Below are 23,285 nucleotides of genomic sequence, written 5' to 3'. Positions count from 1 at the left end.
GCCCTGTGGGGGAGGGGGGCTGCTGCACTCACAATTGGGGTCTGCAAATTTCAATTTCCCTCTTACATCAATGCGGGACGTGTACACCTGGGCGAGGAGGGGAACAGAGTCTTGTGTTTTTTTTGGCAAATTTTTCGCAGCGACATCTTACCCACCTATTCTTCTGCTGTATGGCGGTGGTCATGTGACCTCTCGCGTGTCATGTGATTATTGAGATAAATTCCCACCATGAGGATTTGGTTCGTTTTTTCCGCTGCATGTTTTCATTAACAAAAGTGCAAAGGATTTAGCGATGTCTTATGTGCACTTGTTTTGTTGTTTTTTTTTTTCCTCCCTGTGAAAACTGACCTGAAATCTCTAAACGAAGCGAAAAAGGATGTGCCGGGAACTACGTGCAACTATGTTTTTACTAAAAACATTAATTTTATTAAGTCAAAATTAATGTTTTTACTAGAAACATTGTTGCACATTGTTCCTGGCACATCCTTTTTCTCTTTAGTTATGTATTTGCTTTTCTGCCTTATGGAGACTCTAACCTAAAAATCTGGGTTAATTGAGATTTATCTGACAAATTTTTGAAATCTGCAACGTGTCAATCTCTTGTGATAAATATGCGCTTTGTTTTCAGATTTTTCTCATAGACCTAAATGATATGAGGGAAATGCATGTGATCTGCTCGTGACTTTTAGTAATAAAGTTTTATAAAAGCTGAAGAATATTTCCAAAACAAGGTAGTTAAAAATACACTTTTTTTTTTTAATTTGGAAAAGAGGCAAAAACTGTAGGTGGAAATAAAAAAAAAAATAAAAACACAAAAAATGCAAGTAATCTAAATGAGCTAATTTGGTCAAGAAAATCTGCCTCATTAAAAACTCATGAATTCTTCTTATCCTGGGAATTTAGAACCTTTTGGTGCTTTCCCACTGCGTTTAGGCACCCTTTTCTGATGTCTGAGTCTACCACGTCTGGGTGTCCACCTCCAGTAAAATAATGCACAGCAGAGCGCACATTCGCTCTGCCGGCACCATTATAGTCTATGACTTCATTGGCGCATACGTCTGAATCCCGTTTTGCAGGGGTTCAGACATAACCCCAATGGAGCCACTAAACTGGTACCTAAACGCCATGTGAAAGCACCCTTTGCATTTGTTTGCACTTTGCAATTATTTTGAGGACCTGTCATCAGGTCAAAATTGGGGCAGTTTCTTCTTTCAGTCCTACTGCTCCCCCGTAGTATTCTATTTTATTTTTTTTTAAATCTGCCATATGGTTCTATATATATGGCCTCTATATTTTAGTGCGCCCAATCAACAAGGGCCTGATTAATCACTCCAGTCTCGGTGAGGAGGTAAGCTTTAGTCGGACGCTCCTGATTCTTGAAGAGGTGCTCACCTCTGTATGAATATTTAGCGTCTGATGGACTAGAGTGAGATTTCTGTCTTACAATGCACCACAGCTCATCATGAATTAGAGGCCGCACCCCCTCCCCCGCTCTACCCCCCAGCTCTCCCCATTCTGTCTGACCTGGAGGAAACTAGTGTGAAACTTCTAAGTGTTAAAAATCTGGCATAACTTTTTCCCCACCCCCTCCAAAACTTTTACGCCAGAATTCTGGCGTGAATGCTATGTTGAATTGGTTCCTAATTATTTTGTCAAGTGGGCAGTGCTCACATGGTAATTATATTGCAGCTTAAAGACACTCCCCCATAAAATCTTGCGAGTGATGCCTACTTGGTAAGACCATAAAAATATGCACGCTGGGTGCACTAAATACTAAGAAATGTATTTATTTTAGAGATGGTAGAATTTTAAGAAAGAGGGAGGGGGGGGGGGGGCGACAAAAGCCAAAAAAAACCCCACAAAAACCTACTAGATCTTTGCCAGTGCTGCCCACCAGTTTCCTGGCTTTCTCGTGCAAACATGGAGGTCCGGTGGCCACCTCAGCCAATTAGCGGTCAATGAAGAACTGCTGCTGTAAAAACTGTGCTGCTTCTAGGAAAAATTTTAAAACCTGACTGATAATTGAAACATTGGTTAAAAAAAAAAAAAAACTCTGACCACCTAGTCATAAGTGGTCACTTTTGAGTCTGCAGTGCAGCTGTTTTTTATATCCACCATATAGACACCTCTGCATAATTGCCCTCTTTGTAAAGACCATTAAAATTAACAATATAAAGGCCCATATGTTTGGAATTGTATGGCAGATTCATAGACCAAAAACAGAATTTAAAGGGCAGCAGCAGAATGAAAAACAAAACTCGCCAGCTTTTGACCTGTGGTCGTCTTTTATAGTAGTGAAGCTGACTGGAATTGCTGCGTTTTTTTTTTTTTTCAAAATGATATAATTAATATGGCACCACTCATAAGAAATCTTCTGGCCTGCCCTTACCAGATACTTCAAAGCTGTCACTTTTTGAAATTCCTCCCCCAAAATTTTATGCACCTATGTAAAAAGTCTTTGGTGCAATTTGTAACACATAATTCGTTCAGTTCTATTTAATTAGTGTTGGGGGGGGGGGGGGGGTCTTTTTTTTTTTTCCCCTTCTTTTTCATCACACTGGGTTTTATTATATAATAGATTTCTTTGTAGGAATATGGTGGGTGGATCATGTGTTTTTTTTTTTTGTAGCGCGTGTTCTCATAACATTAAACCACATGTATCGGGTTTTAAAGATTTATGTTGTGCCTAAACGTTAATATTAGGACATTATTACTACCTTTATTGAGGCAGGCTGAAGCCTCAATTTATCAAGTGTAGGGCAGCCTCCTGTCTCGGCTGATTGATCAGTATGTGCAGTTTGTATTGTAAAGTCTTCTGTTTTCTCTGGTTTCTGGCAGCATTACACTCCTTTCTCCTTATTGAAATCACATGAACACCCAGTAAAGTCAACGGTTTGTGTATGAAGGAGTCAGAATAGAGAACTTTCAGCTGCCATATATCGAAGGTGTATGTACCTTTTTTTAGTGTTACTTTATACCGCTTATGCCCCATAGTTTCGATAGTCAGTGGGGGTCTTAAAACCTCTCCCCTACTCATGATTAACAGGGTATCAGAAGAGCCACAATTTTTTTTATACAAGTTTAGTTATACTTGAGGTTGACCCTACATGTTCGATTTTTGTCTCTTGAACCTGGCGACCATATAATGCGTATGTTGGCCTTCCAACATTTCCCATCATACCATGTTGGAGAAGATAAGGATCTGGCAATTCTGGCCAGTCCTTTTGTTTACAGGTAGATGAGTCTGTCAGAAGTGTTTGACAGCAGCTTTCTGCCATCTTCATACTGAGAATACTTGCATGCTTGGCCACGCTGAGTGTTACTGCAGCCTATCAATGACCACTGAGGGTTCTATATGGAATATACACTGCTCAAAAAAATAAAGGGAACACTTAAACAACAGAATATAACTCCAAGTAAATCAAACTTCTGTGAAATCAAACTGTCCACTTGGGAAGCAACACTGATTGACCATCAATTTCACATGCTGTTGTGCAAATGGAATAGACAATAGATGGAAATTATTGGCAATTATCAAGACACCCTCAATAAAGGAGTGGTTCTGCAGGTGGGGACCACAGACCACATCTCAGTACCAATGCTTTCTGGCTGATGTTTTGGTCACTTTTGAATGTTGGTTGTGCTTTCACACTCGTGGTAGCATGAGACGGACTATACAACCCTCAGAAGTTGCTCAGGTAGTGCAGCTCATCCAGGATGGCACATCAATGCGAGCTGTGGCAAGAAGGTTTGCAGTGTCTGTCAGCGTAGTGTCCAGAGGCTGGAGGTGCTACCAGGAGACGGGCCAGTACACCAGGAGACGTGAAGGGGGCCGTAGGAGGGCAACAACCCAGCAGCAGGACCACGACCTCCGCCTTTGTGCAAGGAGGAACAGGAGGAGCACTGCCAGAGCCCTGCACAATGACCTCCAGCAGGCCACAAATGTGCATGTGTCTGCACAAGCGGTTAGAAACCGACTCCTCCATAAGGGTGGTATGAGGGCCCGACGTCCACAGATGGGGTTGTGCTCACAGCCCAACACCGTGCAGGACGCTTGGCATTTGCCACAGAACACCAGGATTGGCAAAGTTGCCACTGGCTCCCTGTGCTCTTCACAGATGAAAGCAGGTTCACACTGAGCACATGTGACAGACGTGACAGAGTCTGGAGACGCCGTGGAGAGCGATCTGCTGCCTGCAACATCCTTCAGCATGACCGGTTTGGCAGTGGGTCAGTAATGGCGTGGGATGACATTTCTTTGGAGGGTCGCACAGCCCTCCATGTGCTCGCCAGAGGTAGCCTGACTGCCATTAGGTAACGAGATGAGATCCTCAGACCCCTTGTGAGACCATATGCTGGTGCGGTTGGCCCTGGATTCCTCCTAATGCAGGACAATGCCAGACCTCATGTGGCTGGAGTGTGTCAGCAGTTCCTGCAAGATGAAGCCATTGAACCTATGGACTGGCCCGCCCGTTCCCCAGACCTGAATCCGAGCACATCTGGGACATCATGTCTCGCACCATCCACCAACACACCAGACTGTCCAGGAGTTGGCGGATGCTTCAGTCCAGGTCTGGAAGGAGATCCCACAGGAGACCATCCGCAACCTCATCAGGAGCATGCCCAGGTGTTGTAGGGAGGTCATACAGGCACGTGGAGGCCACACACAATACTGAGCCTCATTTTGACTTGTTTTAAGGACATTACATCAAAGTTGGATCAGCCTGTAGTGTGTTTTTCCACTTTAATTTTGGGGGTGACTCCAAATCCAGGCCTCCATTGGTTAATAAATTTGATTTCCATTGATTCTTTTTGTGTGATTTTGTTGTCAGCACATTCAACTTTGTACAGAACAAAGTATTCAATGAGAATATTTAATTCATTCAGATCTAGGATGTGTTATTCGAGTGTTCCCTTTATTTTTTTGAGCAGTGTATATGACTAAGGCCAGGTTCATCCTACAATATTGGCAAGCGGACCGGCAGCTTCTGCCCGTGGCTCTATATGCTCGTCTGCATTTCAGATGGGTGCCAGAGCGTTATTTATATATATTGCATGCATTACTTTGGTCCAGAAAATAAATCAGAAAAGCGCATGCTGCTTGTTTTTTTTTTTTTTTTTGTTGTTCATGTGTAAAATCAGCCACGTCGACTGGCAGTGTGGTTATAATGGGTCCGTGTGCGATCTGTGACACACTTAATCTGATACGCTCTTCTGGACTATCTCTATGGCTGAATTCTAACAGCCGCTGTACAGACTGTGATTTCTTGACCAGCCTTGGGTCTCCTCACGTGAACTCAACAACCTCAAATATGCCTAGGAGACTGAGTGGGGGTCAGGAGACCAGCGGCCAGTCCAGAGATCATGGTCTGTCCTTGGACAGTTTTAGACATTTGTATGACTTCAGCTCTTTTCAGGCTGCATGTTTTCCTTCTGTTCATATCTGTTGGTAAGTCTCCCAAAGCATACTTAAAGGACTTGTATTGTCTAAAATAAGTCTGCAGTCACTGCTGTCTTATGAACCTCCCACCCACCCCCCGTGCACGCACTCTGTGCTGCGAGGATTTGCCGGTTTCTGAGCCGAGAATGGGGGTGATGTATTCGTTATGCATACTCCCAGGCAAAATCCGTCTAGTGGCATGGCCGTGCCATTATTATTATTAATTATTATTATTTATTATCTCACAATCTACAAGGGATGGGTGAGGGTAGAGCTGGTCTTGCAGCGGTATGGTGGAGAGAGGGTTAGGTTGTAGGCTTGTCAGTAAGTCTTCAGATTCCTTTTGAAGGTTTCCACAGTAGGCAAGAGTTGAGTTGGAGTCGGCAGGAAGTGGCAAGGGCTTGGATATGTGGTTTGAAGGAGAGATCACAGTCGAGGGTTATCCTGAGGCGTCGAGCTTGCGGGACTCGGGAGAGTGTGCAGCCATTGACTTTGGATAGGTCACATGGGGTGGGAGAATTAGGTGGTGGAATGATGAGTTCATTTTTATCCATGTTAAAGCACACCTGTCAGCATGATTGTGCTCAGTAAACTACAAGCAGTGTCATGTGGGCGACATTACACTGATTAAAATGATACCTTGGTTGATATCTGCCCTTTAGTTTTTGTTTAAACTTTACTTTCAGTTTGGAGATGATATACTCGTGCTCCGGGGTGGCCTGTGAGGGGCACTCTATCTGGTGCTCTGCTTACATATTCATCTGTATTCTCTTATGACAGGTCACTGACCTGTCTCCTATTTTACCTAGCCCCGCACGACTAGATGCATTATGTAAAATAGGAGGCCGGTCAGTGAATGATCAGTGACCTGCCTCCTATATGCATAGGAGCATATACATGAATATGTAAGCAGAGCACCATATAGAGCACCCCCCCCACAGTTCCTCCCCAAAGCATGAGCTTACCATTATCTCCAAACTGAAAGTAAAGATTGTTCAAGAACCACTGGATGGATTTCATCAACCAAGATATCCTTATAATCGGTATAATGTCGTCTACCTGACAGTGTATGTAGTTTACTGAGCACAATCCTGCTGTCAGGTGTGATTTAAGTTTTAGAAATCTAGCAGAGAAGAAGGATGAAATGACTGACAGGAATTGTGGGATTCTGGTTAGTAGGTAGGTGATATCAGGTTCACAGAGGTAGATTTGTGTGTCATCAGCTTAGAGGTGATACTAAAAGCCTTTCGACTCCATGAGCTGTCTCAGGCCGAAGGATTAGATGGAGAAGAGCCTGGGTCCTAGAATTGAACCTTGTCGGACACCGACAGGGGGCGAGATGAGGAGGTGGTATGTGAGTGGGAGACACAATGTCCGATCTCTTGGGTATGAGGAGATCCAAGATAGGGTCAAGTCTGTGATGCTAAGAGATTAGAGAGTCTGTAGTAAGAAGGAATGGTCCACTCTGTCAAAGGCAGATGACAGGTCCAGGAGGAGGAGGAGGAGGACAGAGTAGTGTCTCTTGGATTTGGCAGTTAGTAGGTCGTTGGTGACTTCAGTCAGGGCAGTTTCAGTGGAATAGTGCAGTCGGAAGCCAGATTGGAGGTGGTCAAAGAGGGAGCTGGAAGAGAGGTGGGAGGACAGTTCAAAATGGACGTGCTGTTCCAGTAGTTTTGAGGGGAGAAGTGATATGGGACGATAGCTAGACACAGGATGGGTCAAGGGAGGGCTTTTTGAGGATGGGTGTGATCAAGGCATGTTTTGAAGCATGAGGGGAAGACACCAGTGGTTAGTGACAGGTTGAAAAGGTGGGTTAGGGTCGGGATGAAGACGGTGTGACGGGATTGGGTCAAGTTCACAGGTGGTGTGGTGTGATCTGTGACATGCTGGGGAGGGGGGATATGATAATTAAGCAGAGAAGGCGGAGATTTAGGGGAATAATAAGCACATAGGCGGGGATTTCTTGGTGTTCCCCGGACGCCAAGCCTGTGGAACAAGAATTGATTGATTAAAGTGCTTTTCTCTGCAATCAGACCTCTACTATGGGCCATACCGGTATGTATAGATTTACTTTTCTATTCCCTGTATGGCCATAGAAGAGGCCTGATATCGCCCAGGGGGGTGACAGATTCCCTTTAAAAATTGATATTTGTGTTAACTGCAAGAACTGCGCTAATTAAATACTGAGCAAACAATGAAAATACAAAGGTAAATACTAATTTGGCATGAGTATAGGAAATCTACAAATCGCCATATGTTATATAATGTATATGTAGCAATGGTAATGATGGGTACCATCAAAGAATGTGTCACAAGCACCCATATAGAGGAATAACATGAACGCCAAATGCTCCCAGCCGGCGACTCCAGCCCCCAGGGCACAGTGTAATCATCCCACTTGTTCAATGCTGTTAGGGACAGCAGCAGGAGAAGGGCCATGAAGGGAATTAGAAGAAAACCATGTGCCTCTGCTAATGTGTATATAATGTGGATCATCAAAATGGGGGCAGCTAACTTGTAACTCTGATCGGAAGAAATGGATCAACCTAAACCATGTAATGAAGTGAAAAAATGTGGTGTTCCTTTACTCAATACAATTGAACCAGGTGGGCCAAGAAAAAAGCCAAAAAAAGGAATAAAAGTATGTAGGTAGTTTACAGAACTCCACATTTCATTTTTTCCTTGCACCTCATGAATGCTGCCTCTATGTTTGCATGTGTATGTATGTATGTATATAATTGTTTGTTTTTTTACATTGGAATTCTATGGATGACTGATGTAAATTTAGACTTCTGATTAAAGGGAACCTGCCATCTTATTCATGCTGCCTGAACCAGAGCCTGGCTTGTATAGAGTGAGGCCGTGCCCACTATACCAGTGTTTCCCCTACTCCCATCCTCAAGGCCCACCAACAGGTCATGTTTTCAGGATTTCCTTAGTATTGCACAGGTGATGGGATTATTGCCTGTGCAGGTACTGTAATTATCACCTGGGCCATACTAAGGAAATCCTGAAAACATGACCTGTTGGTGGGCCTTGAGGACTGGAGTTGGGGAACCCTGCACTAGATGAGTTCTGCCCAGGAGTATGCATATCTCATACCTGACCTAAGTTTTAGACCAGACAGCCCTTTTAACGGACTATCCTAGGCAGGTCCATGGCTTCGGCTTCTGTTAAATGCATGTGTCTTTGGCTTTCCCAGTATATGAACCTAATGAAAACAAATGGTCTCAAAAGAGCCTTTGGAGTCAGATCACTTTTGTTAGCTAAGCTACATAATAGATATATTTTGTTTCTGCTAATAGATGACTGAAATTGTCCCTGTATTTAGGTCACAGCTAGGCTTTAAGCCTGATGCAGATAGCAGAGCCATGTGCATAGGTCTGCCCAGTGTCTCCTGGCCTTGTACTCCATGTGCCTCAGTATAATGCCATATCACAGAACTATTTTCCCTTGGAGTCAAAGCATCTCTGATTCGTAGAAAATGATTTTTGAAGATTTCAGGTGATTATTTTTGCTAATTAGATTTGTTTGTAAAATAAAAGGCAACATTCAAGAAAATCTAAGGAGAACAGCTGCTATAGGTAGTTTATTTTCTTTTTATATGGGGTGGAGGATAACTCTGGACCCCGGCTCTTCAGCCCTGTCTTTAAACTTGACCTCTACTCCATTCATTGTCTATGGAACTGTCTGGAGAAAGCCAAGGCTCTGGAAAATCTGGTACCAGAGAGATTATATATTATATTTTTTTGCAATAGGTTTTCATTAAATGGCACCTACATCCTCGTCTTACCGTGGGGTTTGTAACCTTTATAACATTTTTATTTTATTGTGAACAAACTTCTAAGTCAATGGATAGAGAAATTTTCTAATGTTTCTGCAGACCAAAAGGTTATGCAAGTGATGACCCTGCATACTAATCATTATTTGTGTGTTTATTGTGGTGAACGTCTTGCCTAAAGCCTGCTTCTCACATTATATGCTTGTTGGCCGAACGATCCTTTGTGCTTCATGAGAGAAGATCAACTAGACACGTCTGGCGGTGGCTTTTATCTGGGCGAACAAAAGGCTAGGCGGTCTGAAATCAGACATGTTGAGTCCTTATTTCTCTCAGCTATCAAGTGTCTGGTTATCCCATACACATTAAATTGCCATCAGCCAAACACTGTCGTTGTAAGCAGGTTCGGCCAATATTGGACTTAAACCTCCAGCCATACAACAGAATGGCCACAATTTTTGCTTGGATTGTCCAGCTATCTGTGTGTTTTGGAGGCCTGTTGACTCTCCAGTGACGTGTCATGAGAGATGAGGAACAGGCATCTGACTTTAATCACCTGATTTTTTATTTTTTTTTGTTTTGAAGCCAGATGAGTCTGTCGCCTTACTCTTTTCTCCCCATAGAGGAGACCTGAACTCTCATCCAAGCCAAGCGTTCATGTGTGAGAAGGAGTCGTGTGAATGTTTTCAGTATAGAGGGTGTAGTAAGTTGCTGTCAGTCATAACTTAGTGGCTGTTCATCTCCGAGAGAGCAAAGAATTGGCTGTTTTTTTAGTTCAACATGTCCGACCCTGCTTCCCCAACGACAAATATCAGGGGGAGTTCCCATACGCATCGTGTGTGTGATGAAGATACATACAGATCTGATTAGGAGGTGGCTTTGACTCCTAGAGCACTGTATGTTGTGTATGGGTAACATGACGGGATCTGTCACTTGCACCCATGCGGTCGCAGGCCGCAGTCAGCTGTTTCCCAGTATTCTCTGCATGCATGTTGGCGCAGTGCACGGTAAGGGACAAGCAGATGGCTCTTATCACTGGTAAGAACTGATTTTATAGCTTGCTTTAAAATAGTGTTGCCATTGGCATTATTTTTAGCAATCCACACCAGAGCAGTAGAGCAGTGTGTGCTGCTGGCCAGTGTCAACATTTCCCTCGCTGTCCGGTGATTCGTTTCCTACATAGTTGTGTGCACCGCTTCAGTCTTATCTCGGGCACACGTGAGGCTATTAGAGCAGTGATTAATGTATATCATTGCTGAAATAGTTGACATGGCAGCCGTGATTAGTCTGTCCCATCACTGTACCATCATCGCCAGCTATCTTGCTGGAAGGCTGCCTGAGCTGGAATCCTACAGCGGGGGAGGTTTAGGAATTCTGGTGCTAAATACGGTAATAATGAAAGAGTTGTCCCAAGCAACTAATGAAATAAAATCATTACCTTATTGGTGGCTATGGCCAACTACTCCATTAATAGTAATAAGTTACATTACCAAATGAGTTTGCAGGTAAAATTTTAGTGCTATTTATGAAATTTTGCAATCATTTTAGGTGCTGGGGGTCCCACTGATCTCTGGAGTAGTCTGATTAGATTGATGGTCCTTTCTATTGGACTGCTGGAGAGCCCAACACTGTGTCCAGTAGTCTATAGGCTTGCAGGACCATCATTGCTTTCCAGAGGGGTTAGTCCAGAGCACCAGTGATCAGCAAGTTCACAGGATAGATAACTCACATTCTTAGTATAAGTCATTTAAGATATCTTTGTTCTTTTCAAAAGGCCTGCCACCTACGAGGAGAAAAGCTTCAATTATCGGACCTCTGGCTATGGCCTGTTTTTAATCTGACTGCTCCTTTAGTCCCTGACTATGGCTACCCTGAATGGACAGCCCATGGTAATGTCAGACCTGCTCATCAGAATGGCCTGTTAATAGAGCAGTGAGTGAAGATGTTTGGCTGTCAGCTGCCTTTTATATGGCAGGTTTTATAATCTAATGATTTATTATATGTGGATCACAGCTTTGTGACTTGTAGAGAATGAGAGCTGCTCATTCAGATCATGCAGTATGCAGCGTGTAGTCTTCTGGGATTCTGTGGTTATTGGTAGGATTGATTGCTTGTTGCCGTTGATTGTATTGGCCTGTAAACCATGAAATCCAATGAGCTGATTTAGATGCGAAGTGCGTGACGTTTCAGTCTGTTTATCATGTCCTCAGGTTAATGACACTCTATCTTGGCTTGGACTGTCTAGCACTGTTAAAATAGCTTTCTATGAATATCCCTCCTCAGCCGCGAGGGTTCGGTCAGCCGTGTTTCTCCTTTCGTTATTGTTTGTGACGAATATAAGGCATGTACCCCTCCGTTCTTTGTCAGGATCTGCTATTCTCTATTTAATATGGCTGCTATTGCGTTCCCACGACTTCTTTTGTACTCTGCGCTGTTGCTGGTCCCAACTGCCCTACACCCAGTGTACTTAGAAATCAGATTTTTGCCTCCTGCGTTCAGGACATATTATGGTTGTGATTGCTACCCCCACCACAGGTCTCAGGACCCTAACAAACATGGCATGTGCCTATGGTGCTTTTGTTTCAGGTCACGAGCCCTGTGATCGAGATGAGAATTGCAGGCATAATACTGACGAGAAGTTGCAGCTGCAGTTGTGTGACTTGGCCCTAGTGCTTGAGTGTGGAAAGTTTGGATTTTTTTCTCATTTGCCTTTCTATTAGTTGTTTATTAACTGCTGTGTTTTTTTTTGTTTTAAAGCTTCTAAAACCTTTTGCAGTTTCCTTGGGGTAAGTGGCTTGTAAATGTTATCAGCAGCCCATATTTAGGCATTGAAGTCAGCTGTCAAAGGGCTTGAAGCATCTAGTAAAGTGTTTGGAGAATCTTTCATTTATTTCTACTTGTTCTGTTTGTGACTTTATCTCCGTGCTTGAGTTTCAAGTTCCTAAATGACTACATAAACATTTTATCACAGATTCATAGGATGGGGGTCTGTCTCTAGTGAGTGGTAGTAAGCTTGTGCGATCACTACTTATATAGACTGTGGGTAGAGCAATGTCCTTTCACAGGGGAAGTTTGGGACCCCCAGTCCTTGGGCTGACAGTCTAGTAGAGAAGAGATTTGGATTTTGGGGCCGAGTACAGGTCCCATCATAGAACTCTGGGCCTCAGTCTGACATCAGTTTTTCATATGAATTCCATGGATCCAACTTTTAACATTGTTTTGTGGCTTTTCACTTTTCTGCACCTATTTGGGTAAATATATAGGTTTCTTGCGCATGGTTAATAAAAAAAATTGTATGTATAATTTTTTTTTTTTTCGCTGCGGGTTTTGTCTCTTTATTTCCTGTTCTAAATTCAATTGCGTTGTTTGATAACTCCTGGTATTTGGTTTTGATAAAACTTGTGTGGATTACATGCGTTTTTAGTGCGTTTCCTTTTCGGAAATGCTTGTGGTGTGTTGTGTTGTGGTTTTTTTTTTTATTTTTTTTTTTTATGAATTATGCAGGGAGAATCCACACACATAGCTCAGAGTAACTACATGAGAAGTTGACATGTTAAGGATATCACAAACGCGCTGCAGGTCAGTTTGCGCTGCATAAAAAAAACAAAAACCTGTAGGTGTAAGATTCCTATAAATCCCATACACTTTGCTGGAACTGTAAGATGCTGCATCTTTGCTCATTGTGTGAACTTAAAGGGAATCTGTCAGTAGGATCAACCCTCGTAAGCCGTCTATATGGGCATGTAAGTCATAGGAAGCTGAATAAAATGATACCTTAATATCTGCGATCAGATGTCTTATTCCAGAGGAACCTGGACACGGGACGGGTCTCCCTGAGAATCTGCCTCCAGAGGTTATTTTAAATGAAAAATTACCAGTGTGAAACACACAGATCCGGGAGCAGACTGTCAGTCATTACATGTCTCACACTGGTAATGCCCCCTTTCATTTACAATAATCTCTGGAGGTAGATTCTCCTGGAGAGCTATGTCCTGCCCATAGATCTTAACAGCTCATTTACATGTTAAGAAAGTGTGGATTTCTGTGCAGTAAGACATCAGATATCATTTTATTCAACTTTCTATGACCTGTATGTCATATAGATGGCTTAGGGGGGTTGATCCTACTAATGTGATTCCCTTTGACCCAAGTCTGTCCAATTCTCTAGTTCTAATGTATCTTACTAACTGCTGCTTATTATTGCATCAGTCATTCTGCTGGATTACATAACCCTGGAAAAGTGTTAAGTGTATGTGAGTGCGCTAAATAATGCTAAAGATGAGCTGACTGTATAGTGGGGTATTTGCAGATTTGCATCACATGCTCAGTAATGCCCAGAGGATAAGTTGACTTATCGCACTGACTCTTCTAATCTCTTACGGCTAGCAGGAAGATTCTACATGGAAACCTAATGTGAGACGCCACACCTAGGATCGTATAAATGATTACATGCGTGAGGACAATAATTGCTGTATTTCTAGTCCCAAGAAGGTTGCTATGACCTGCCTCCGTGATACAGGGGAGTAAGTGTAAAGTGTTTGCTTCATTGTCTTGCAGGTTTGACTTCATCATCCTAATACAAGTCTTGTTTTCAAACCAGTTACACTGCTTATATTAATGTTACCGCAATTATAAAATCATGTGCTGATAGAAATAACAAGTTACGATGCTACATTTATAGCCTGTAAACTTCATAAATGGCATAGTGACTCCGGCCCGACGTGTTTTAATTCTTAGCCTGGTGCTGACGGCTTTCTGACCTGGTACAGGTGGTCACAAATCTCTTTCCAGGCAAAAGGAGCACTCGGACCATTACCGTGGTTGGACAACTGTTTGTATTTTTGTTGTTGTTTTTTTTTTTTTTGTTTTTTTGCATCAGTTGGTGCAGGAACAGGGAGCTCTCTGAATTTGGAAACCATTTAGGATATACTCTTCTGTTGTGAAATGGGGACTATTGATGGAGAGGAGCAGTAGCATCTGCTGGGGCTGTTTGAGTAACTCCTGTTGTGATTGCGGAGTAGGTGTAGGGTACTGAATTTGCGCTATATGCCCCCCTCTTTCCATTCTTTAGATTTAGTCCATGTGGTGAGAAATAAGGGATGCATTTAGTCTCCATACTGTCTTGACAAGACAGAATATAAAGCGCGCCATGCTTTTCTATCCTGTTTGAAAAAAGAGCATCCAGACTTGTGCACGTGCTGAATGTGTTCACAAACAGAAGTGTGAACAAAACCTTTTATATATTTTTGTAAATTTACAAGAAGTATGATGCATGTGAAAGTGGGGATGACTGTCAGACTGCGCAGGGGTTACTTATTGTCTGTTACTACATTGTGATTGTTTTGCGTCATTAGCATTGGGATGAAAAAAGCCTTTAAAGCGGATCTGTCACTAGATTTCACTACACATGCTGCATACCTTAATACACATATCCTAGACCTAAAGAGCCATTCTGACAATTTTCCAAGTATAGTTCTCAAATTAGCTATAACTGCACTCTTAATGCTGATTTTAATAGTAGACAGAAACGTTCCCAAAAAAAAAAAAAAAAAAAAAATGTATACAGCTATTCTTGTTAGGATTTTCAAAGTAAATACATCTGCCTCTTCCGATATGAGAGCGATTTCTTAATGGAAGTAGTTTGTGTTTTGATGTATAATGACGGAACAATTTGTAATCAGAAAATGACATAGCCTAATGTGCATGGGGATCTTTAATCCAGGGCTCGACAAACCCAGGCGCCTGGTCGCCAGTGGCGCCTAGAAAATGTTGTCTGGCGCCTAGAAAATGTTGCCTGGTGCTTGAGGAGTTGAGAAGAAAAAAAAATACTCTCAATCCAATCCCACCTCCTGCACGGAGTCATCCAATCGGAGGAAGCAGGGACAGTATCGCTCAGGCCGCCTTCTCCACTTTGCTCCGCCCCCCTTATGCTCCGGGCCTGGACAGGGAGAGTTGGGTTACGGGGGAAGCAGGGCCGGCGTCAGCACCCGGCGTACCCGGGCAAGTGCCGGGGCCCTGGAAAATCAGAGGGGCCCAGCCGCCCACTCACTGTCGGGGCCCGGGCCCACACACCCACCCGCCCACTCACTGTCGGGGCCGGGCCCACACACCCACCCGCCCAATCACTGTCGGGGCCCTGGCCGCTTCCTCGGCACCTGTTCAGGGACGCAGGCGCTGCTTGATTGCCGGCACTTCCCCCAGACATGGCCGCGCACTGTCCGGCTGTGTCTGCTAGTAATGACACGGCAGGGTCGACGGCACTGCACCTTTAATTGTGCTTGTGTGTCACTCCTGCCGCGTCATTACTAGCAGACACAGCCGCACAGCGCGCGGCCATGTCTGGGGGAGTGCCGGCAATCAAACACCGTCGGAGCGGAGGTCCTGCACAGATGGGCGGGAGGGGCCCGGACCCGACCGCAAGTGGGCCCCTCTGATGTTCCAGGGCCATGAAGTCTGTGACACGCCGGGGGCCCTGCACTGCCCCATACCCGAGGAGCTGCTGGACAGGACACTGGACCGGGGACAGGTGAGTGAGGCTTCCCCAATCCCCATATTAAAAATATTAGTAATGGGTCTGTGTGAGTGCATGTATGTGAATGTCAGTGTATATGACTGTGTATATATATTTGTCTGTTTTATCTATGTGTATGTCTGTATGTGTACATATGTCTGCGTACCGTGTGTGCGCGCGCGCATATGTCTGCGTACCGTGTGTGCGCGCGCGCATATGTCTGCGTACCGTGTGTGCGCGCGCGCATATGTCTGCGTACCGTGTGTGCGCACGCGCATATGTCTGCGTACCGTGTGTGCGCGCGCGCATATGTCTGCGTACCGTGTGTGCGCGCGCGCGCATATGTCTGCGTACCGTGTGTGCGCGCGCGCGCATATGTCTGCGTACCGTGTGTGCGCGCGCGCATATGTCGGCGTACCGTGTGTGCGCGCGCGCATATGTCTGCGTACCGTGTGTGCGCGCGCGCATATGTCTGCGTACCGTGTGTGCGTGCGCGCATATGTCTGCGTACCGTGTGTGCGTGCGCGCATATGTCTGCGTACCGTGTGTGCGCGCGCGCATATGTCTGCGTACCGTGTGTGCGCACGCATATGTCTGCGTACCGTGTGTGCGCACGCATATGTCTGCGTATGTGAAGGATGAGGGGGCAGGCTGGGCCATGTGTAATAAATAAATAAATATATATATATATATATATATATATATATATATATATATATATATTTATTTATTTCTCCGCCGTATCTGTGCATCATGAATCGTGTATGTGTTAAAAGGGCCCACTGAGACTCTTTCGCCCGGGGCCCAGAAAAACCTGGAGCCGGCCCTGGGGTGAAGGATCGCTGTGGCCGGGGGCCCGTTCTCATCTCCCGCTACCTGTGTAAGTACATACAAAGGCCGTGCTCCCCGGGGAGACGCCGTGTGTGAGGGGGTCTATATGTACAGTTTGTCAACAAAAAAAATTCTGGCTCCTAAATTTTTTGGCTGGCTCCTAGATTCTGAACAACTTTGTCGACCCCTGCTTTAATCTAACATCAGCTGATATCGACAGGTTTGGCCGAGAGTCTTAATGTGTTTGGGAGGCCCGCAACAGATTATCGGGGGAGTTAAGGATTTATATATACTTTGCTCAAAAAAATAAAGGGAACACTCAAATAACACATACTAGATCTGAATGAATGAAATACTCATTGAATAGTTTGTTCTGTACAAAGTTTAATGTGCTAACACCAAAAATCATCAATGGAAATCAAATTTATTAACCAATGGGGAGGCCTGGATTTGGAGTCACCCCCAAAATTAAAGTGGAAAAACACACTACAGGCTGATCCAACTTTGATGTAATGTCCTTAAAACAAGTCAAAATGAGGCTCAGTATTGTGTGTGGCCTCCACGTGCCTGTATGACCTCCCTACAATGCCTGGGCATGCTCCTGATGAGGTTGCGGATGGTTTCCTGTGGGATCTCCTCCCAGATCTGGACTAAAGCATCCGCCAACTCCTGGACAGTCTGTGGTGCAACGTGACGTTGGTGGATGGAGCGAGACATGATGTCCCAGATGTGCTTGGATTCAGGTCTGGGGAATGGGGGGGGCCAGTCCATAGCTTCAATGCTTTCATGTTGCAGGAACTGCTGACACACTCCAGCCACATGAGGTCTGGCATTGTCCTGCATTAGGAGGAACCCAGGGCCAACCGCACCAGCATATGGTCTCACAAGGGGTCTGAGGATCTCATCTCGTTACCTAATGGCAGTCAGGCTACCTCTGGCGAGCACATGGAGGGCTGTGCAGCCCTCCAAAGAAATGCCACCCCACACCATTACTGACCCACTGCCAAACTGGTCATGCTGAAGGTTGTTGCAGGCAGCAGATCGCTCTCCACGGCGTCTCCAGACTCTGTCACGTCTGTCACATGTGCTCAGTGTGAACCGGCTTTCATCTGTGAAGAGCACAGGGCGCCAGTGGCGACTTTGCCAATTCTGGTGTTCTGTGGTAAATGCCAAGCGTCCTGCACGGTGTTGGGCTGTGAGCACAACCCCATCTGTGAATGTATACCACCCTCATGGAGTCGGTTTCTAACCGTTTGTGCAGACACGGGCACATTTGTGGCCTGCTGGAGGTCATTTTGCAGGGCTCTGGCAGTGCTCCTCCTGTTCCTCCTTGCACAAAGGCGGAGGTAGCGGTCCTGCTGCTGGGTTATTGCCCTCCTATGGCTCCCTCCACATCTCCTGGTAACTGCTCCATGCTCTGGACACTGTGCTGACAGATAGTTACCCTTCTTGCCACAGTTCGCACTGATGTGCCATCCTGGATGAACTGCACTACCTGAGCAACTTCTGTGGGTTGTACTGTAGACACCGCCTCATGCTACTGAACCTCTAAGGGTGAGAGCAATGGCAAAATGAAGAAGTGACCAAAACAACAGGCAAAAAGGATGAGAACAGAGAATGGTCTGTGGTCACCACCTGCAGATCCACTCCTTTATAGGGGGTATCTTGCTAATTTCCTATCATTTCTACAAGTTGTCTGTTCCATTTGCACAACAGCAGGAGAAATTGATTCACAATCAGTGTTGCTTCATAACTGGACAGGTAGATTTCACAGAAGTGTTATTGACTTGGAGTTATATTCGGTTGTTTAAGTGTTCCCTTTATTTTTTTGAGCAGTGTATATCTATTATGTAGCTTAGCTAACAAAAGTGATCTGACTCCAAAGGCTCTTTTGAGACCATTTGTTTTCATTAGGTTCATATACTGGGAAAGCCAAAGACACATACATACATTTAACAGAAGCTGAAGCCATGGACCTGTGAACTTCATAAATAACTTATTTATTTTTTTGAGCAGTGTAGTTCTTTTAGAGATGAGCCTTTGCCTGAGATGGGACAGTCGGGTGAGAAAGCTGTCAGCCAAACGATGGTTCAGTGGAGGGTATGAGAGGCTTAAAGGAGTTGTCCAATACTTTTTATTATCTCCCCAATGTATTCACCCTGTGCCCATAAGTGTTTTTGTACTTACTTTTAGTTGTATGTATTGCCTGTGAGCGGCGCTATCACTGGCCGCTCACAGGCATCACTTCCCCCGCCTGCAGCCGGGCGTTCCACGGTGAGTGATGGGCTGTGGGCAAGGTTTCCCCAGCCTCCACTGTGCGCTTTCCCAATGAATGAGGTTAGGGAAAGCGTGCGGTGGATGCTGGGATGCTAGATGTGACGAGTGGGGTGACCCCGCCCACAGCCCAGCATCCACTGTGGAACGCAGCACTGATGTCACGCCTCACTTGATGTGACATCAGCGGAAGAAAAAGCCGGCTGCATCCGGGGATCACGTGATGACTATGAGCGGCCACCCATAGTGCTGCTCACAGTCAAGAAGGACAACCAAAGGTATTTACAAAAAGTCTTATGGGCGCAGGGTGAATACATTGGAGGAGATAATAAAAAGTGCTGGGCAACTTCTTTCCATTGGTGAGATTGCTGGAGGCCTAGCTAAGGCAGAATATCACTAAAGATGAGGCTCTGTTTCCAGCTCCCCAATCTTTCTTGCCTTTAGTAGGTGGAGCAGTAATCCATCACTCTTGATGCTAGTGTAGACTTTGATCTTTCTGTCACTTCAGCTGCTATAAAACACACACCTTGCTGTACTCTATACAGACTCTGAGGGAAGTGTTTGTCTCCAATATGGTCTCTTCTGGAAATTTTATATAATTTTTCATTTGTCTATATGTAGCAATCTGTCCTTTAAATCCACATGTGCAAATGTGTCCACATGGACAAAATAACTGCACAATTGTTTATTGTAATGTTTGTACCATTAAGTAGAGCTCTGTAAAAGAGATGTAGTCATCTTTAAAAAAACAAAACAAAACAGATTGCTACATATAAACAAATGAAAGTGATTCGTCCTTAGATCCACATAGTGGTGGCGGTATTATACACACACTGCTGCCTCTTTAAGATGTCGTCGCTTTTGGAGACTGATGTTGGAAACTTGACAATTGCAAGATTTTAGTTTTTAAGTGTCCAGTCTGTTAGCCCACGATCATTAAAGTGGTTCTGTCCCCAGATATTACAAAACAAACTGTATATCTGAGACCTGATGAGACTGATGTACTTAATGTGAAAATCCAAAATATAATCTTTTATATTTAAAGAGCTGAACTCGTAAATGCTTATATTAAAATCAGCCAAGGAAACTTTTAGACAAAGGTTTATGCAGCTATCTAGACATGGATTTTTCTAGGCAAGTACACCAGTGTTGTTGTATCATATTTCGCAGTGCTTCATACATTATCACTGTCCCCATTGGGGCTCACACTGTAAATTCCCTATCAGTAGGACTTTTGAGTGTGGGAGGAAACTGGAGGAAGCCCACCTATACTCGGGGAGAACATACCAACTTCTAAGTGAGAGTTGAACCAAGACTCTAGCGCCCTGCTGATGGTCCCGGGACCTTGGCTAACAGCGTCATGTATACCTAATGATGCTGTTCGTTCAGACCAGGCCCCAATATGTTGGGTTCACTTGTCCTCTCCTTACAGCCATATGTGAGCCGACCACGCAGACTCATGGTAGCCAGAAGCAGCATTTTGCAAAATGAAGAGATTTGTTTTATTTCAGTTTCTTCAAACCCAGTAGCAGGTTGGGCTATCTATGCCAGGACTGCACCTACGAGGATCACTGTGTAGAATAGCTGTAGGGATTTTGTTTTGTATCAAGCTGTCTTTAAAATGGTACTTTTCAGTTTAGTGCAAATACTTTTTTCCGTGTCAACTTCTAGTGTTTCTTATGATCTAATATGGTGGTGTAATCCTTGTGATCCGAGAGGAAATCCCGTAATAAACAAAATCTGCAGTTTGGTGTCACCACTATGATGAGCTGAGGCCTATATAAATAGCGCATGTGGGTGTGCGGGAGAAGCTGGAATTCTCATAACATGACCTTCAGCTTTCCATACACATCCCTGGTGGTGCGCGGCTAATGCACTGCAAGGATCCCACTCGGTGACTTCTGCTCTTTTAGTTTCATTCTTTATGATCTCGTTATTTTTCAGTCATAATAAGGGTGAACTATCAGAGTAGGGCCTTATTATTTGCTTGACTGATGTGCATCCCTTAAAGGGAATCTGTCACCAGGTTTTTGACATCTACTCTGAGAGTAGAAAATTACAGAGACCCTGATTCCAATGATGTATCACTTACTGGGTTTTGATAATACCGTGATTTTATCATTAGAGGACTAGCAAACCCACTGCTAGGTGTCCAGCATATTGATGAGCTCTGTATAACCCCACCCCCACCACTGATTGGCAGCTTTGTGTACACTGTTCATGCGCAGAAAGCTGCCAATCAGTGGTGGGGGTGGGGTTATACAGAGCTCCGCATTCAGAGGACTCCTAAATATGCGTCAGATGAAATCCCCGTTTTATAAAAACTACAGCAAGCAGCTCCAGTAAGTGATACATCACTGGAATCAGGGTCTCTGTCTCTACCATATGGTGTTCTCAGATGGGGTAGAAAAAACTGGTGACAGATTCCCTTTAAGAAAAAAATGCCCTTTTTTTTTTTTTCATTTGTTTACATTTTGCATGTCTGGTATCTATGCATCAATCATATCTATTTTATTTTATTAATCCTTGTACCCATGGAAAAAAAAAGTTTCCAACCAAGTGGCTGTATAATGCCATCCGTGTACTGTTCATCTCTTTCATGGACTCATTCATGTGAATTTGAATATAATGTGACCATGTACGAGGCATGGGAAAAAACAGACTCCACACAGACTAAAACACTTGTCTAAATAACTTTTATAGGGGTATTCCCAGAATCCAAGGTCCTCGAATCATAGGATAGAGGATTACTAAAATGTGGACAGTCCTGCCTCATGTAGATGAGCTGGTGGCACTTGCTGAAGAGGTCATCCATTAATCTGAGTGTCCCCAATTGTAGAGGGATGTAAGAATTTTATATAACGAGCAGTTTTGAGCTGGGAAATGTGAAGCGGCTTGGGGAAACTTAAAAAGGTATTTTCTTTAAGATAGGGGATCACTTACTGATTGCTGGTGATCAGACTGTTGGGACCCCCAGTGATCCCAAAAACCAGGCTCTTTATTCTGAGAATTGGGCTCTGTCACGCCCCATTTTGAGTAGAACTAAGGTGTGTATACTGTACTCTCCTCTCATTGATTAAGCCTGTGCCCACGATTCGTAGTAGCAGCGTTTTTGGACAAAGCTCACCTGCGCTGCGTCCAAAACACTGCGTTCTACATTAGAAGCACAGTGGATGGATTTATAGAAATCCCATGCCCATTGTGCTTCTATTTGACGCCGCGTAAACTCACTGGCGGCACGGCTTTACGAGCCATAGAAATTCAATTTCTGTTGCGGAGACACTAGTTTGCAATAGAAATTTCCCCAATAGAAAGTATTGGATGCGGTAAATCCGCATGTGTTACATAGTTACATAGTTAGTAAAGCCGAATAAAGACTTGCGTCCATCAAGTTCGACCTGTTAGTTCTGTAATTGCTAAAGTTGATCCAGAGGAGGGCAAAAACCCCAAATGATTTAGCCAATCTTCACCTGAGGAAAAATTCCCTCCCGACTCTGAAACCAGCAGTCAGAATAAATCCCTGTATCAACCTACTATTTTATTTTATTTTTAAGTATATGCAGAAATCTGCCTGGTATCTAGAAAAGCATCCAGTCCCCGCTTGAACTGGTTTAGTGAATCCGACATTACCGTCTCCTCACTCAGTGAATTCCATATTCTCACTGCTCTTACCGTAAAGAACCCCTTCCTATGCTGGTGCTGAAACCTTTTCTCTTCCAGTCTTAGTGAGTGCCCTCTTGTTACCGTAATATCCCTCCTTTTGAACAAATCCCGGGCAAGGTCTCTATACTGTCCCCTAACATATTTGTACACATTTATGTCCCCCCTCAACCTTCTCTTTTCCAGGCTGAATAGTCCTAGTTTTGCCAACCTCTCTGGGTATTGCAGTCCCTCCATTCCCTTTATTAATTTTGTTGCCCTCCTTTGTACCTTTTCAAGCTCATTTATATCCTTTCTATATATTGGGGCCCATAACTGAGCACAGTATTCCAAGTGTGGTCTGACCAGTGCTTTGTACAGTGGAAGAACAATGTTCTCCTCCTTTGCCAGCTATACCTCTTCTGATACATCCCATTACCCTGTTTGCCCTTATAGCAGCGGCCTGACTTTGGGCACTCCAATTTAGTTTGCTATCAATCAAGATGCCCAAGTCCTTCTCCATCTCTGAATTCCCCAATGATTTCCCATTCAGTGAGTACTGGTGACTTCCATTTTTCCTTCCCATATGTATGACCTTACATTTCTCCTCGTTAAACCTCATTTGCCATTTAATGCTCCACCTACCCAGCTTATCCAAATCCCTCTGTAGGTCTTCACTATCCTCTTTTGTATTAATTGTTTTACATAACTTTGTGTCATCTGCAAATATTGATATTTTACTATTTATCCAGTTGACTATGTCGTTAATAATGATATTAAATAACATTGGGCCTAGTACAGACCCCTGTGGT

At 44.1% G+C, this 23,285-nt stretch overlaps 1 protein-coding gene across 3 annotated transcripts in view; it reads left to right on the top strand.

Annotated features, from left to right (window-relative positions):
- Positions 1 to 23,285, top strand: part of DNAJB6 (DnaJ heat shock protein family (Hsp40) member B6) — a 115,464-nt gene that overhangs the window by 816 nt on the left and 91,363 nt on the right. Inside the window, exon 2 of one of the 3 annotated variants that reach the window (XM_073677686.1) lies at positions 13,605 to 13,741. The exons of the other annotated variants lie outside the window; for them this stretch is intronic. The gene's annotated coding sequence lies outside the window, so the exon portion shown is untranslated. The remainder of the gene's footprint in view (positions 1 to 13,604; positions 13,742 to 23,285) is intronic. 3 annotated transcript variants of the gene reach the window in all.

The sequence above is a fragment of the Phyllobates terribilis genome, unplaced genomic scaffold (genome assembly GCF_046119375.1).
Source record: "Phyllobates terribilis strain yellow unplaced genomic scaffold, ASM4611937v1 Scaffold_4__5_contigs__length_816908805, whole genome shotgun sequence".
Classification (NCBI taxonomy): Eukaryota; Metazoa; Chordata; class Amphibia; order Anura; family Dendrobatidae; genus Phyllobates; species Phyllobates terribilis.
Note: the sequence above shows the minus strand (reverse complement) of the source record. Positions and strands in the feature narration are given on the sequence as shown.